Source organism: Xenopus laevis, chromosome 7L (assembly GCF_017654675.1).
Source record: "Xenopus laevis strain J_2021 chromosome 7L, Xenopus_laevis_v10.1, whole genome shotgun sequence".
NCBI classification, from domain to species: domain Eukaryota; kingdom Metazoa; phylum Chordata; class Amphibia; order Anura; family Pipidae; genus Xenopus; species Xenopus laevis.
The window spans coordinates 107,465,655-107,480,954 of record NC_054383.1 but is presented as its reverse complement, the minus strand read 5'-3'; positions in this window follow the sequence as shown (position 1 = coordinate 107,480,954).

Here is a 15,300-nt window from a genome sequence, read left to right as displayed (position 1 = left end):
AAATTATTTAAATTATTTACATTATTAATCATGAATTGTTAAATATTAATTATCGATAATTATTATTAATGCCCTTTTGTCTTTATCTATTTACAATTTACGGTATATACTAAAATTATGAATTACTAAATATTTATGACATCATTGACACATTGACATTAATTTCTTATAATCATTTAATACATTAAGATGAACTTAAACTTTTTAAAATTTAACCGTTTTTGTTAAATATTCATAGTCAATATCTGTTGAATGAAATTGAGGGTTTATTCATTTGTTAATTCATTTGTTTGTTCATCTTTGTATTTTCCTTGGCTTTTTTCATATTTTGCTTTCAAACAACATTTTTACCTATGTTTTAACAAACAAGTATGGTTCTATACGGCAGGGTTTTAATTAACTCATAGCAACAATAAGGACATCGCTAACATCTGTTTTTTATTCCAAATGATTGAATTAAATTAGTGATGTCATTTCCTTTGAGAATCGTTTCAAAAAGCCGTTGAGAGTTTGTGTGAACTTGTGCCTATGACTACGTATCGCATGGATACGAAACGCGTCAGGACAGTTTGGTTTTAATGATTTGAAATAAAAGTTGTATTTTACCCATTTGAAGTGACGTCCGGCAGTGCTTGCCTATTTTCTTATACTTGACAGTGCACACACCCCCTGCTACGGGTTCGGGGCGACGCATCCGGACCACTAAAGACTACGGGTGAGTGTTTTCCCATTTATACATCAGCGGCTTTTCTCTTGGCTATTCGTTCAAGTGCTGGACCTGGGGTCTTTACACCCAGGTCACGTTTGTTGCTGGGTGAGCAAGATTTTTTTTTCTCATCCAATTAGATTCCTTTCATTTGTTCACATATGACCCCCTGCGAGACTGTGCAGCTTTAAATTTTCTTGTATATTTATAAAGAACAAGGAAAGGCAAAAAAAATGCAATCCCATTTTTACTTTCTTTAATGAAAAAGAAACCTATCTCCAATATACTTTAATTAAAAAATGTGTACCGTTTTTATAAGGAACCTGACTGTATGCAGTGAAATTCTCCCTTCATTTACTGCTGTGGATAGGAATTGTCAGACGGTCCCTAACTGCTGAGCAGGGAAAAATCATACTTATGAACAGCAGGGGGAGCCCCCGCCTTACTTATCAGCCATGCAGAAACAAGCAGCTTTGTTTCTGACGATCCCTAAGCAGCCCAGACCACAATGAGCATGTGCACTTAGTCTTAGTCTTGCAAAAATGTTTAACAAAGTTACAAGATGACAGCCCCCTTTGGCCAACTTTGAAAGCATAAATCATTTGTATGATTAGGCTTTGTGGTGCAGTAAGTTCATGTTTATGTTTAGTATACAAAATACAGCATTTCTAGCCTTATTCTATTTTAGACTTTCCTTGTCCTTTAAGATTTATTACTCTCTCTTGCTTAAAATAGATGGCGTGCAACTTCTGAACTACAACGGGTTACTACAAATCTTTCTCCATTAGTTTAAAAAGAAAAGTCTCCTTGTGAAGAGCTACACAAGTAGAACGAGGTGTGTTCAGTACACCACTACTGTTTATCTTCTTTTACAAACTTAGTTCTACCGCGGCCTGGACAGATCCTGAAGAAAACAATGAAAACACTACTTTTGGGAGCCAAATTAGCTAATAACGCAATAGGAATTTTAATGCAAAGTTGAACATTCTTGTTGAACAATGTTTGGAAACGAGGAGTGTTTCCCGTGGATTATTAACTTTAAAGGGAGTGGCTATAGTCTATCAACAATTAAATGAGAGTGTGTAACAACTGACTGCACAATTCACACAAAAGCTTAGTTAGTATAACAGCCAGTGTTCCATTAGCAAAAACAGTAGGTATCACATATTCTTGTATGGAATTAAGAGAACATTTAATTAGATTGGTGGGAATGGGAACAGGCAATTTAATGAACCGAGCTAGCTCAGAAAAAAGTAGTTTGCTTGTGAAGTACCTATTTCATTTATGCAGGAACAGCCTATTGCATAAACACAATTGACTTTATTTCCAAAGAACTGACAGACTGTCCCCTTGTGCATCACTTATAATTCCATTGGATATTAGCGATTGTTTTGTAGAGCAACTGCTTTTCGCCAAGGTCACACATGCTTATTATAATTAAAAACTATCCATATTGTCAGCCTACCAGGTGCCTGCAAGTTGCAGCAATTAAAGTTCAATCTTGTATCTTAGAAATGCAAATGAAAATATATTTTTTTAGATCATTCTATTGTGAAAGTGATGAAAGAGCCATTTAAATGCCTAGACAGTTGTACAAAATGAAGTTGTCAGGGCTCAAGTGATTACACTTATTTTAAACACAAAAGATTTCGTTAAGCAAAGATAATTGAATCTTTGAGCGATACCCCCTTATTTTTTCTGGTGATCTTGCCACCTTATCTTATTGTTTGTATTCCTGTGTAAGAATGAACCCCATTGTATTGTGAACAGCTTATCTGTAGTGTTTATACTCAACGCCTTCTCTTTTGCACCAGTGTATATTGGCAAGTAACCCAATGGTCTATAGAGGATCATGATGCTGGGGGCAGGGGGTGGAAAAGGGAAAACCAGAAACAAGAAGTGTAGCAAGGTCTCACTTCTGCACAGAATTTGTGATTGGTAGCACAAAACAGGAGCCTCATATGCACTCTGCTTGGCACGTCTCTAATAATAATATACGAGAGTCCTAATATTGGGCGTTCATCTAAAATTGTATTCCTATTTTCCTAGCTAGAATTAGAAAGACCTGCCCTGCTGCGAGAGCCATAATGAAGGTTTTAATTGTAAAACCACAGCACAGATGCATTTTAAAAGGTTCTGTTGCTAAACAACAGATAAACTGATATTTCTTTGGCAAACTATTTGGATTACAGATAGGATAATACTGATATAATACACAAAAGCCATGAATATCCTGTAATTTATATCCGTATAAACGGTGAGTTCTGATGTCATCAGTTATAAACAGTGAGTTCTGATGTCATTTCTGTCACATGACTCACTGAAATTTGTGTATCATAATAAATAAAGTACCCCCACTTGCAAAATATGAGGATATTAGAAGTTACCTCAGAGTTCCGTGACCTGTATAAAAACACTCAGCCTTCAGAAACTCCTCGGTAACTTATCCTTATATTTTACAAGCGGGAGTACTTTATTCACTATATAAACATAGGTAAATAAGGATATATCCTCAGTCAGTAGGTTTGACTCCAAATGTCACTGTAATTGACCTTCAAACTGGGTTTTTTTCAAGTGTGTCTAGGAGAGCAAACGGGAATTCTCTCTAAGGGTAAGGGCACACCTGGCAATTCGGGGAGTTTTAGTCGCCTGGCGACTAATCGCCTCTTCTTTAAGGCGACTAATCTCCCGGAACGGCTTCCCCCTGTCTTGAAATGAAAAATCCCATGCGGCATGGCACACGCGGCGCTTTGTATTCTGAAGTCGCCCGAACTTTCCTCGTGAGGCAACTTCAGGCGACTTTGGAAAAAACGAAGCGCCAAGTGTGCCATGCCGCAGGTGATTTTTCATTATAGCCGGCGGAAGACAGGGGGAAGCCATTCAGGGAGATTAGTCGCCCCCCAAAGAAGAGGCGATTAGTCGCCAGGCGACTAAATCTCCCCCAATCGCCAGGTGTGCCCTTACCATTAACCTTATCCTGGTTGGCAATTAGACTGCCGATACTCCAAGCCCCATACAGTGTAACAACCACTGCCCTAAGCTCTCCCATTACTTCTAACTCAGGGAAACACCCATTCTACAGGAAGCTTCTAGTGTACAGAGCTTGAAATATGTTCTTGCTATAATATAATGTACAGGTATGGGAATCGTTATCCAGAATGCTCGGGACCTGGGGTTTTCTGGATAATGGATCTTTCCTTAATTTGGATCTTTATGTTTTAAGTCTACAAAAAACAATTTAAACGTTAAATAAATAGGCTGGTTTGGTTCCAATAAGGATTCATTTTATCTTAGTTGGGATCAAGTACAAGTTACTGCTTTATTATTACTGAGAAAAAGGAAATCGTGGATATTCTATGACAGATGGCCTTTCTGTAATTCGGAGCTTTCTGGATAACGGTTTCTGTATAATGGATCCCAAACCTGTATTAATAATAAGTTCCACTTCATCTTGATTACTCATTAAGGGCTATATATCTAGAAGCACATTTTGGAAGGAATTCCTAGCCTGTTGAATTCCTAAACAAGGGAACCACACTGAAAAGGTAACAGATAATACAGGCATGTATTAGGCAAATCATGAGTACTGCAATTGAATAAGCAGTCACATTCAGAAATCTGTGGGTATAACATGTAAAATTGCCTTCCAGTGAAGAATAGGCATTTCCAGGTTCCTGCCAAACAGTTTGCTCATGCTTTACTAGATCAATAGCATTTAGCAGATATGGGATTGCTTATCCTAAACCCCATTATTCAGAAAGCTCAAAATTATGGGAAGGGCATATCATAGACTCCATTTTAAGCGAATCAAAGTTTAATTTTAAAAGTACCTTGCTAATACTAAGCTGCATTAATCCATATTGGTGGCAAAAATCATATTGGGGTTAAATGATTTTAAGCAGTATTAAATTGGTTAGTATGCTGAAGAATGGCTAATTCTAAGCAACTTTTCAATTGGTATTCATTTTTTCTTCTTTATCAGTTTTTTTAAATTATTTTACTTTTTCTAGCTTTCAAATGGGGGTCACTGACCCTAGCAGCCATTGCTCTATAAGGCTACAATTTTATTGTTACTGTTACTTTTTATTTCTCATCTTTCTATTCTAGGCCCTCTCCTATTCATATTTCAGTCTCTCATTCAAATCAATGCCTGGTTGCTAGGGTAATTTGGACTATAGCAACCAGATAGCTGCTGAAATTATAAACTAGAGAGCTGCTACATAAAAAGCTAAATAGTTAAATAACCAAACAATGCATCACTAGAAGATGTTTTTGTAAAGGGGAACTTGTATATCATTGTATGTTGTATATTAATTGAACAGAGGCAATGTAATTGTCAGGACAATATAAACTGTCAGTTTACTTCTATCTGTTGACTGCAGTGCACTGCAGATTTCTGAAGATGGCACTAAAGCCTAGAACAGCATTTCCTAAGGGTTTAGTGCAATCATATAGTTAATTGCAACAGTCATTTATTTGGTATATAATATTTATAATATAATAACATGCCCGGAATATATGCGATTTGACCATGTCTTTATGTTTGTTTGTTTGTTTGTTTGTTTATTATTTACATTAGTTCTTCGACAATACATCTGGAATTATTTGTATGCATACATACATACACATCCCATAAAACTGAGTACAGTGTCACTTTTAAAGATGGAAGCAGGCTTTTTCTTATGGAAGAAGGCTTTCTAACATCGGGTTAAAGTACCGAGTATATGTGTAGAGCTATAAATATATAAATTATGGTCTGTGATTTAGTAGGTTTTGGGTATTGAGTTAGTCATTTATGTTACATTTAGATGGCATTAACCAAAATAACTATATAAATAATTTTTATGAAATAATTAAACATATTCTTTTATATGACACACATCATATCAGTGAATGCTATTTTTTTATCACTGTTGCATTGTTTTAAGTGATAAACATTGATTATTTGTATGTACAGAGGCACTCTCTTGACTCATATTAGATTAGCCAGCACATTATTGTGACCTTAAAGAAGAAGGAAAATCATTCTGCACCTGGGAGTGCCAAATTTTAGGTACCCCCAAGTGATTGTATTGACTTACCTGAAACCCCGGGCTAGTTGTTGTCAGTCTCATTAAATGGTATTTAGTTTTTAATAATTTTATGCCATTGTATCGATTATAACTTGTCTTTCATCTGCATAAAATTTGCTGTCATACTGTTATTATTTGTTTATCATGAAAATCAAATAAAATATTTTCATTTGAAACCCCGGGCCGGTGCTCCTATCAGCAGAAAACTGCACCAGCCCGGGGTTATACCAGTGAGCACCACGGAGCGATCATCTTCCGGCTTCTTCTTGCTTCAAATTTCCCGGGACAAACGCATGTGAAGTTGAACGAAATAGCTGACTTTTTAGTTAAAGTTCGGCTTTTTGTTCTACTGCGCATGCTCAACCGCGCGAAGAAAGCGGAAGACAGAAGAGAAGCGATCCGTGGTGCTCACTGTTATAACCCCGGGCCGGTGCCCTAACTGAAGAAGTGTGGGTGTAAAACACAGAACCTTGTCCGTTCTTTGGCGGCCCTTATTTTAAAATGGAAATTTTTTATTTTGGATTACCCAATGGCACATACTACTAAAAAAGTACATTATTATGAAAATGGTTTATTTACATGAAGCAGGATTTTACATTTGAGCTGTTTTATGCAATGTATTTTTATAGAAACCTACATTGTTCAGGGGGTATAGTTTTCCTTTAAAAGCTAGTAGCCCAGTTCCAATGCCTTCTCTTGCAGTGAAACTTACCAAGGGCTGGAAAAAAAAAACATACATCAGTTCCTCGCTGTTAGACTAGGTACCATATAGCAAGACTTAAGTTTCTAAGGCATTAGATGCATTGAACAGAAATAGTATGAGATTTTAGGGCAAGAATATCAGCACTGCCGGGATTAATCTAAGCACATTTTCTGCAGGTACACAGAGCCTTTTGGCAGGGATTACTAGGCACTCCACTATCATGGCTACTTTCCAGCTTTGCTGAAGATTAATCAAGAGTTAAATAGGGAAAATAAATCTGAGAACAAGTAATGCCAGGTCACTGTAAACCGAGAGAAAGTCGGCATTAAGATTACATAAGTGGGAAAGTAGAGAAATAGAAAGTATTTAGCAGTTACAGAGTGACACTTGCTCGCTCTCCTTCTTGTAAAGGCATCAAGGCCTTAAGTGCCATTTGATTGAATAGTTTGATTTTGTTACTGATGAGGGTGTGTCAGGTAGAGGAGGCCTGGAGGTTTGTCTTCTGTATTCGTCCCATCCCCCTAAGTTGGACAGCATTATACAGAGTATTTAGCTGACATCAGGACCGGATTTACATAGCGGGCACCCCTAGGCCTGCTGACATTCGTCACCCCCATCCCCTCCCTTTTATTCGCACTAATTTTCATCATCGGGACTGGAGCAATGAGGATTGGCGCACAGGAAATGTAAAAAACTATTTTATTAGTATTTCTGGACCAATGTCGCAATGTCAATTTTCGCAATCACAAACCATTTTTTGCGAAAAATTTTTTTTAACAAAACTCCAGAGCAGGTGTTAAAGGTTTGCAATTCGCAATTAAGATTCACAATGCAATAAAAGCTTAACGAAGAATATTCAATTGTGAATTTTAGAAAAATAATCCAAATGTGCATCACTATACATGTTTGTTAATACCAGTGTGTTGTTTTTGTGCACCGCTGCTTTTGAAGCTAACAATTCAGAACAAGGAAACCATAATCAGCCTTAATTTGTTCATGGCTGTTAAAGCCTAGTTATGAGAAATCAATGCAGTATGCCTCTATGAAGCAGATTAAGGGAACATAACATTAGCTCTTTCAGGAATTCAAGCAATAATCCTATTATGTCTTCCCAGTTAGGAGAATTGGACATCCAGCAGGTGTATATATTTATATTACTGTGGATATGTTCATTGAACCTAGGCGGAGGCTTCCAAACAGTGGATGGAGGGGTCCAGCCTCAATATCAGGCAGGATAAGATATGGGGTGAGTTCTCTTGGAATACTATGGCAGGTTATAGCAATTAGGTGTCTCTAACCTAGTAATGAAGGAAATAACCATATGTCTGACTATACAGGGGTCTTGAAACCATTCTTAAAGTGGCTGTTCACCTTCAAAAACTAGTTGTTTTCAGATAGATCACCAGAAATAATGACTTTTTCAATTACTTTCTATTTTCTATGTGTCACCGTTTTTGTAATATTGAAGTGTAAAGGGTAATTTTTCACATTTTAAAGCAGCTCTGGGAGGGGGGTCGCCGACCCTGTAAACTGTTCTAAATTGATACATGTGGGGGCACAATTACTTAGCTCGAGTGAAGGAATAGAATAAAAAAATACGAAGTACTGTCTCTTTAAAAAATACTTTGACCACCTACTTCGCCACCTAAAACCTACCGAGCATCAATGTTAGCCTATGGGGAAGGTCCATAGGCTTTCTAGCCAATTTCTGGTCGAAGGAAAATCGTTCGATCGATGGATTAAAATCCTTCGAATCGTTCGATTCGAAGGATTTAATCGTTTGATCGAACGAATATCGCTAAATCCTTCGACTTCGATATTCAAAATCGAAGGATTTTACTTCGATGGTCGAATATCGAGGGTTAATTAACCCTCGATATTCGACCCTAAGTAAATCTCCCCCTTAGTTGATACATTTCTTATCTTTGTCCCTGCTGAGCAGAATCTGGGTTTCATTACAGGCAGCTGTTAGACTTGATACAATAGATGCTAATACTCCAAAGATGCTGCTGAGAAATGTATCAATTTATGGGCCCATTTACTAAGGGTCGAAGTGAATTTTCGAATTCAAAAACGTTGCATTTCGAAGTCATTTTTGGGTACTTCAAAAAGGCCAAAATTCGATTTGAATTGAAAATACTTCACAAATTCGACCATTCGCAAATCGAAGTACTGTTCGTTTCGAACGATTTAATCGTCCAGAGACAGGGAGATTAAACTTAAGTCTTCGAAAGTCTTTATTTCTGGGGAACAATCTGAAAACAACTGAACTTAAAAAAGTGTTTTTGACTGAAATGCCATATACTGTGTGTGTGTGTATATATACAGTAATATATAAAATACACAAAAGCCATGAATATCCTGTAAATCAGGGGTCCCCAACCGCCGGGCTGCGGCCCAGAACCGGGCCGCGGACACTCCTGCACTGGGCCACCGAGACCAGCCCACAAAAATGAGTTGCGACGAAATGGACGCCGGCGCACCCAAATTGGACACATCGCAATCAAACTTGCTGCCCACCCCAGACCCCGCCTTCCCCTTCCCTGACCCCACCCCGGTCCAGAATTTTTTTTGCACCGGTCCCGGGACCAAAAAAGGTTGGGGACCGCTGCAGTAAATTATTATTATTATTTTTTATTTTGCATTTTGATTGAAATAAATCACTTTTCACAGTTATTATTATACTGTATATACATTATTACTATTATTATTATATAATTAAGTTGTACATAAATATAAGGAAATTCACTCAAATGGCGGATTATACTTATATATATATACAGTATATACACGCACACACACAATTTAAAATTAATAATAAGTATAAAAATGAATAAAAACATATATAGCATAGATAGAAACATGAGTATTTTTACCCGTTGTTTTGCGAGGCAATCTTTCTGCAGAGCAGCAGCAACAGCAGCAAGAGGCAGTTGGAAAGTGAATTTCATAGAATCAGACCTGATGTTTCCATGTTCTAGTAGTGAAATGAAAGGTTAATTCACATCAACTGCCCATTTAACAAGGTTTTCCCAGGAAGATGGTTTTCACAAAGTGCTGAAGTGACCCCCCCACCTCATCTTTTCTGGGTCCTGGTATCTCATCATTTTCCATAAAAGCTTTGAATTACAGGAATGCCATCTCCCATAGGGTCATATTTACTAAAGGGTGAAGTGACTAACGCTGGCGTAATTTCACTAGCGAAGGAGATAGACTCTAGCAGTACTTCGCTCCCTAACGCCAGGCGAATTTGCGCTCTGGCGAAAGGACGTAACTGCGCAAATTCACTAAGATGCGGATTTTACTGAACGTTACCTCTTGCACCAGACTTGCCTTCACCACCTCAGACCAAGCGAAGTGCAATAAAGTAGATAGGATTTCCTCAAAATTTAGTTGAAAATTTTTCTAAGTCCCAAAAAACGCTGGTGTCTTCCTTTTTACAGGGTGATAGGCTGCAAAAGTTCGTAAATTTTTTATGGGGTAACTGCTCATGTGTAGGGCATTATAACAAATCTATTTTATTTTATTAAGGTTTCCCGGGCTTCTGTAATGTATTTGCTGCAACATATACATCCATTGTACTTTAACTTCCCGCCGTATGCAAATTAGGCAACGATAGCTCAACTTCGCTTTGCTTGCTGCAGTGACGTTAGCGCAACTTCACCAGTTGGATTTTAGTGAATTAGGGTTGTCGTGGCGAATCTACGCCTGGCGAAGTGTTGCAATGGGAGCGAAGCCGTCGCTGCAGCATTTTCGGAGGTTGTTAAATTTGACCATATAGACTTTAGTTTAATTTAATAAATAAAGTTTTCTAAAAATGATTTCTCTGTAATAATAAAACAGTGCCTTGTACTTGATCCCAACTAAGATACAATATAATGAATCCTTGTTGGAGGCAAAACCAGCCTATTAAGTTAAATTTAAGTTTTAATTATTTTTAGTAGAATTAAAGTATGAAGATCCAAATTATGTGAAGACCCCTTATGCAGAAAACCCCAGGTCCCGAGCATTCTGCATAACAGGTCCCATACGTACATGGTTTCACTTCTACTATCAAGTTGCTAAAATAGAATTTAATTTTCATAATGTTTTTATATGTACTGTTTAGCATGACATCAGAAATCAAAATCAATTGATTACAACATTGTGATTAACACTGTGATTACAATCAACATAGCCTTGCAAAAGGTCAACTAAAACTGCTGTTTTTACTGTAACATAAAAGATATACTGAAGATTTTGCTAATTTTCTGACTTTGCCTATAAAACTGCAACTTTGATGGAAATCCCAATATGTCTGTGAAACGGTCTGATTCAAAACACATTGCTCTATTGTTATAAAAATCTTCAGCTACTTTGTCAGGCATGGTATGTTGTATGTAAGTATGTTGTATGGGACAATAAAGAACTTCTATTTGGCAAAGTGAAAGAAAAATAAATCGATATTTTAATACCTGGCTTTAATCTGGTTGAGATAAATAGAATGTGGGAACATGATGTTCATTCTTTTATAAAGTTACACCTTCTAGGGGGTTACTTATTACATTTTGAATGCCAAAAACAAAAAAAGAATTTGAGTTTTTTTTTACTTTTTAATATTTTTCTCTACATTTATTATACCCCGAGGATGGAAAAAGTTTGAATCCAAATATTCGCCTTCTCAGACCTACTGAGGTTGTATATCAGTAAATGGGAGAGGTCCCTATCCTATTTGTAAGTTTCTGTGGTCTGCGCTGGTTTAGACATGTCATCAGTTTCCCAGGTGCCTTCAGACTTTTGCTCTGATAAACTTCAGTCTCTCTTTACTGCTGTACTACAAGTTGGAGTGATATAACCCTCACCCTTTCCCCCACTGCAGCCCATCAGCAGAACAATGGGAAGGTAACAAGATAACAGCTTCATGGTAGATGAGAATAGCACTCAATAGTAAAAATCCAAGTCCCACTGCGACTCATTAAGTTACATTGAGTTAGTGAAACAATAGCTTAACTGACAGCAGTTCCATCATGAAGTGTTGGCTCCTTTTGAAAAGCACAGGATCAGGCAAAATTACCTGAGATGGCTCCCTACACACCAATAGTACTAAAAAAAACACTTTTTGGTTCAGGAATATATTTTAAAAGGTAGAGTAAATTATTTGCAGTGTAAACAGTCTAATTTAAAAATAAAAACGACACCATAAAAAAAGCATAAATACATCATGACAGAATCCATTTAAAGTAGTATGGTGGCATTTGTGTTTATGTATTTAATACTTAATTCTTAGCATATTTCTTTTATCCGTGCTTATGCATTAGTTGTACTGGCATAACCTTATTCTCCTAGCGTTACCTGCCTCAGCCTTTCAATTCCTTGTCAACTGAAGGCTGAGAATTAATCCTGCATGTAATGAAGGGTTGCTGTTGCCTTGAAGTGGTTTCAAGATTCTGCCAAGCATCTGCTGCCAGATATTTTTGGCCATCCATAACATCGATTAGTGCTGTCACTCAGGACCTTATTTACATGACTCCAAGACATTTAAGCCTATATACAGAGGCAGACTTCATGCAAAGAGTACTGATTTAAAGTAATCATGAGGTTGTTTTTTTGTTTTCTGTAACTGCTAGTAATGCTAATGGACAATTATTTATATTCCCCTCTATTTTTTATAATGTTGTGCCTGCCACCATGGTCAGTCGTCATTAAACCATCATTATGCTGAACAGAAAACACAGCACGTTTTGCATTGCTTGCTAAGTATGGGTGCTCCCATGTCTGAGAGGCCTCATTAAAAAAGTTACAGCTCAGAAAATGAAGCTATTCTATTATGTCTGATAATAATCTGGTCACTGGAGGCTAATTTTTCATGAGAATTCTCGGATGATGTTACGGAATCAGAGCAATCGTGACTTGTCCCACTCACAGGAATACAAAGATGCAAGAAAATAAATGAGGCTCTACAAGCAGAATATGCTGAGGCATTTTATTGTACACAGTAAAATATGTGGATGCAAATCCTACTTATGGTATTAACAAGCTATTTATAGAACTGTTTGTGAGATGTACAAAATAGCAACGACAGCAGCTTCTTCATTGCAAGTGTTTTATAGTTTCCCTTTGGCTTTCTCACCACCCCCCTCTGTTATCAAAACAAGTGTTTATTTAGTTGAAGCAAGTCCTTGAAATACATTATATATGGGCGCTACTTTAACGTAAGCTTCCACCACAATTGCGGAGGCCCATTTATTAACGGTCAAATTTTTAGTGGTATTAAAGGAAATCACGATTAAACTCTATTTCTCTAAAGCCACAAATGCCATGAAAGTTATTAAAAGATCCGAATATAAAAAGCACAAATGAAAAAAAAAATGCCGAAGGATCCAAAACAAAATATGAATATCTCTAAAACCTCTAAAAATGTGAGTTTTTTACATAGTAACATAGTAAATAAGGTTGAAAAAAGACACGTCCATTGAGTTCAACCTTTTTTTTTTTTATTAACTACCTATCTGCCAGTTGATCCAGAGGAAGGACAATTACTAGCGAAAAAAATCCTCTAAAAGTGTGAATGTTTAAAAAAAAAAAGGTCCCACAGGATCAGCACAGCTCCCACTGACTTCTATGGAACCTTGACTGCTTTTAAATGGTGAAGTTTTGTATTAGGGCAGAGACAGACGAGAATATTCAGGGAGATTTAGTCGCCGGCGACAAATTCTTCGGGCGACTAATCTCCACGAACTGCCTCCCCGCCGGCTAGAATCAAAATCACCGTCTGGATGGCACTTGGATCGCTTCGTTTTCTGAAGTCGACCCGAATTTGCCTCAAGAGGAAACTTTGGGCGACATCGGAAAACATAGCACTCCAAGGGGCCGATTCATGAAGCTCGAGTGAAGGATTGGAATTAAAAAAACTTCGAATTTCGAAGTGTTTTTTGGGCTACTTCGACCATCGAATGGGCTACTTCGACCTTCGACTACTACTTCGACTTCGAATCGAACGATTCGAACTAAAAATCGTTCGACTATTCGACCATTCGATAGTCGAAGTACTGTCTCTTTAAGAAAAACTTCGACCCCCTAGTTCGGCAGCTAAAAGCTACCGAAGTCAATGTTAGCCTATGGGGAAGGTCCCCATAGGCTTGCCTGAGATTTTTTGATCGAAGGATATTCCTTCGATCGTTGGATTAAAATCCTTCGAATCGTTCGATTCGAAGGATTTAATCGTTCGATCGAAGGAATAATCCTTCGATCGTTCGATCGCAGGATTTGCGCTAAATCGTTCAACTTCGATATTCGAAGTCGAACGATTTTAGTTCCTAGTCGAATATCGAGGGTTAATTAACCCTCGATATTCGACCCTTCATACATCTGCCCCCAAGTGCCATCCTGCCTGGCCATTTAGATTCTAGCCAGCGGGGAGGCAGTTCGGGGAGATTAGTCGCCCGAAGAAGAGGTGATTTGTTGCCAGGCGACTAATCTCCCCGAATCTTATCGTCTGTCTCTGCCCTTAAAGTTTTTCATGGTCTTTACACTTAAATCTCGAATTTTTAGAGAAATAAAATAAAAGTGAAAAAAAGGAAATCCGAATTTTAGTAAATCAGCCCCTTGAAGGCACATTTATCAAGGGTCAAATTTCGAACTCATGTTAGTTTTTTATAACTCCCTTAAATTCAAATGAATTTGAAATTCGACTTGGGGACATTCATTAAAAAAAACAAATACATTTTTTTAAACTTGGATGAAATTAAACAACCTGAAAACCCAAATCGAATTTGATTCATACAAATCGAGTTTTTCTCCTTGAAAAAAAACTTGAATGTCAGGAAGACTACAAACAACTCCAAATTGACTCCTGGACCTCTCCCATTGACCTATACAGTAATACACAGGTTTTAGGTGGCGAATAGTTGAATTTGAATTTTTAAAGGCCCAGAGTACGAAAAATCTCAAAAATCGAATTCTATTGTTTTTTAAATTTTAATCAAATTTGGATCATTCCCTAGTCGCATTTGGCAGTTTTGACCAACAATTTCTTTTTTCAATTTCGACCCTTAATAAATCTGCCCCTGAGTGTTGAGAACATCCAGTTGCTGATTCCAAAAAATAATTGATACATTTAGTTCCCTTACAAAAATCTTATTACAGCTCAAATTTTCATGAACGCTAGGGATGAACAAAAAAAATGCCAACAGCATTATTACAATTTCTCTGTGCATTTTATTTGCACCTGGGAAAAAAACACCGGGAAAAATGTCCGCTGACTCCAATGCATTTGACACAAAAAATAGATACAAAATACCCATTTACTCCTTTACATTAGGCAACATTTTAAAAAATTTTCTCCGGTTTCACAAATCTTTCAGCAAAGTGAGATTGGACGTTTTCACTGCTTTAACCAGCAGTAGCTTTTCCTACATATTTAGCAGGTGCACCTTGACCCTGATGATATTTGTTAAAGAAACGACTGTTATAGTAGTAAATTGTGAGCCCAGTGGTACCAGTTCAAAATGATTCACCAAGAACCCTGCCTGAATCACAAGCCTACACCATTACGTTTCTCAATCTCAAGTCAGCTTCATTACTGGGCCAGAGATCACAGAAAGAAGTGCAAGCCCTGAACAGGTCTGGGACCTATTATCCAGAATGCTTGGGACCTGGGGTTTTCCCAATAAGGGTTTTTTCCGTAATTTGGATCTCCTCATGTAAACATTAAATAAACCCAATAGGCTGGTTTTGCTTCCAATAAGGATTAATTATATCTTTGTTTGGAACAAGTACAAGCTACTGTTTTATTATTACAGAGAAAAAGGAAATCCTTTTTTAAAAAATGAATTATTTGA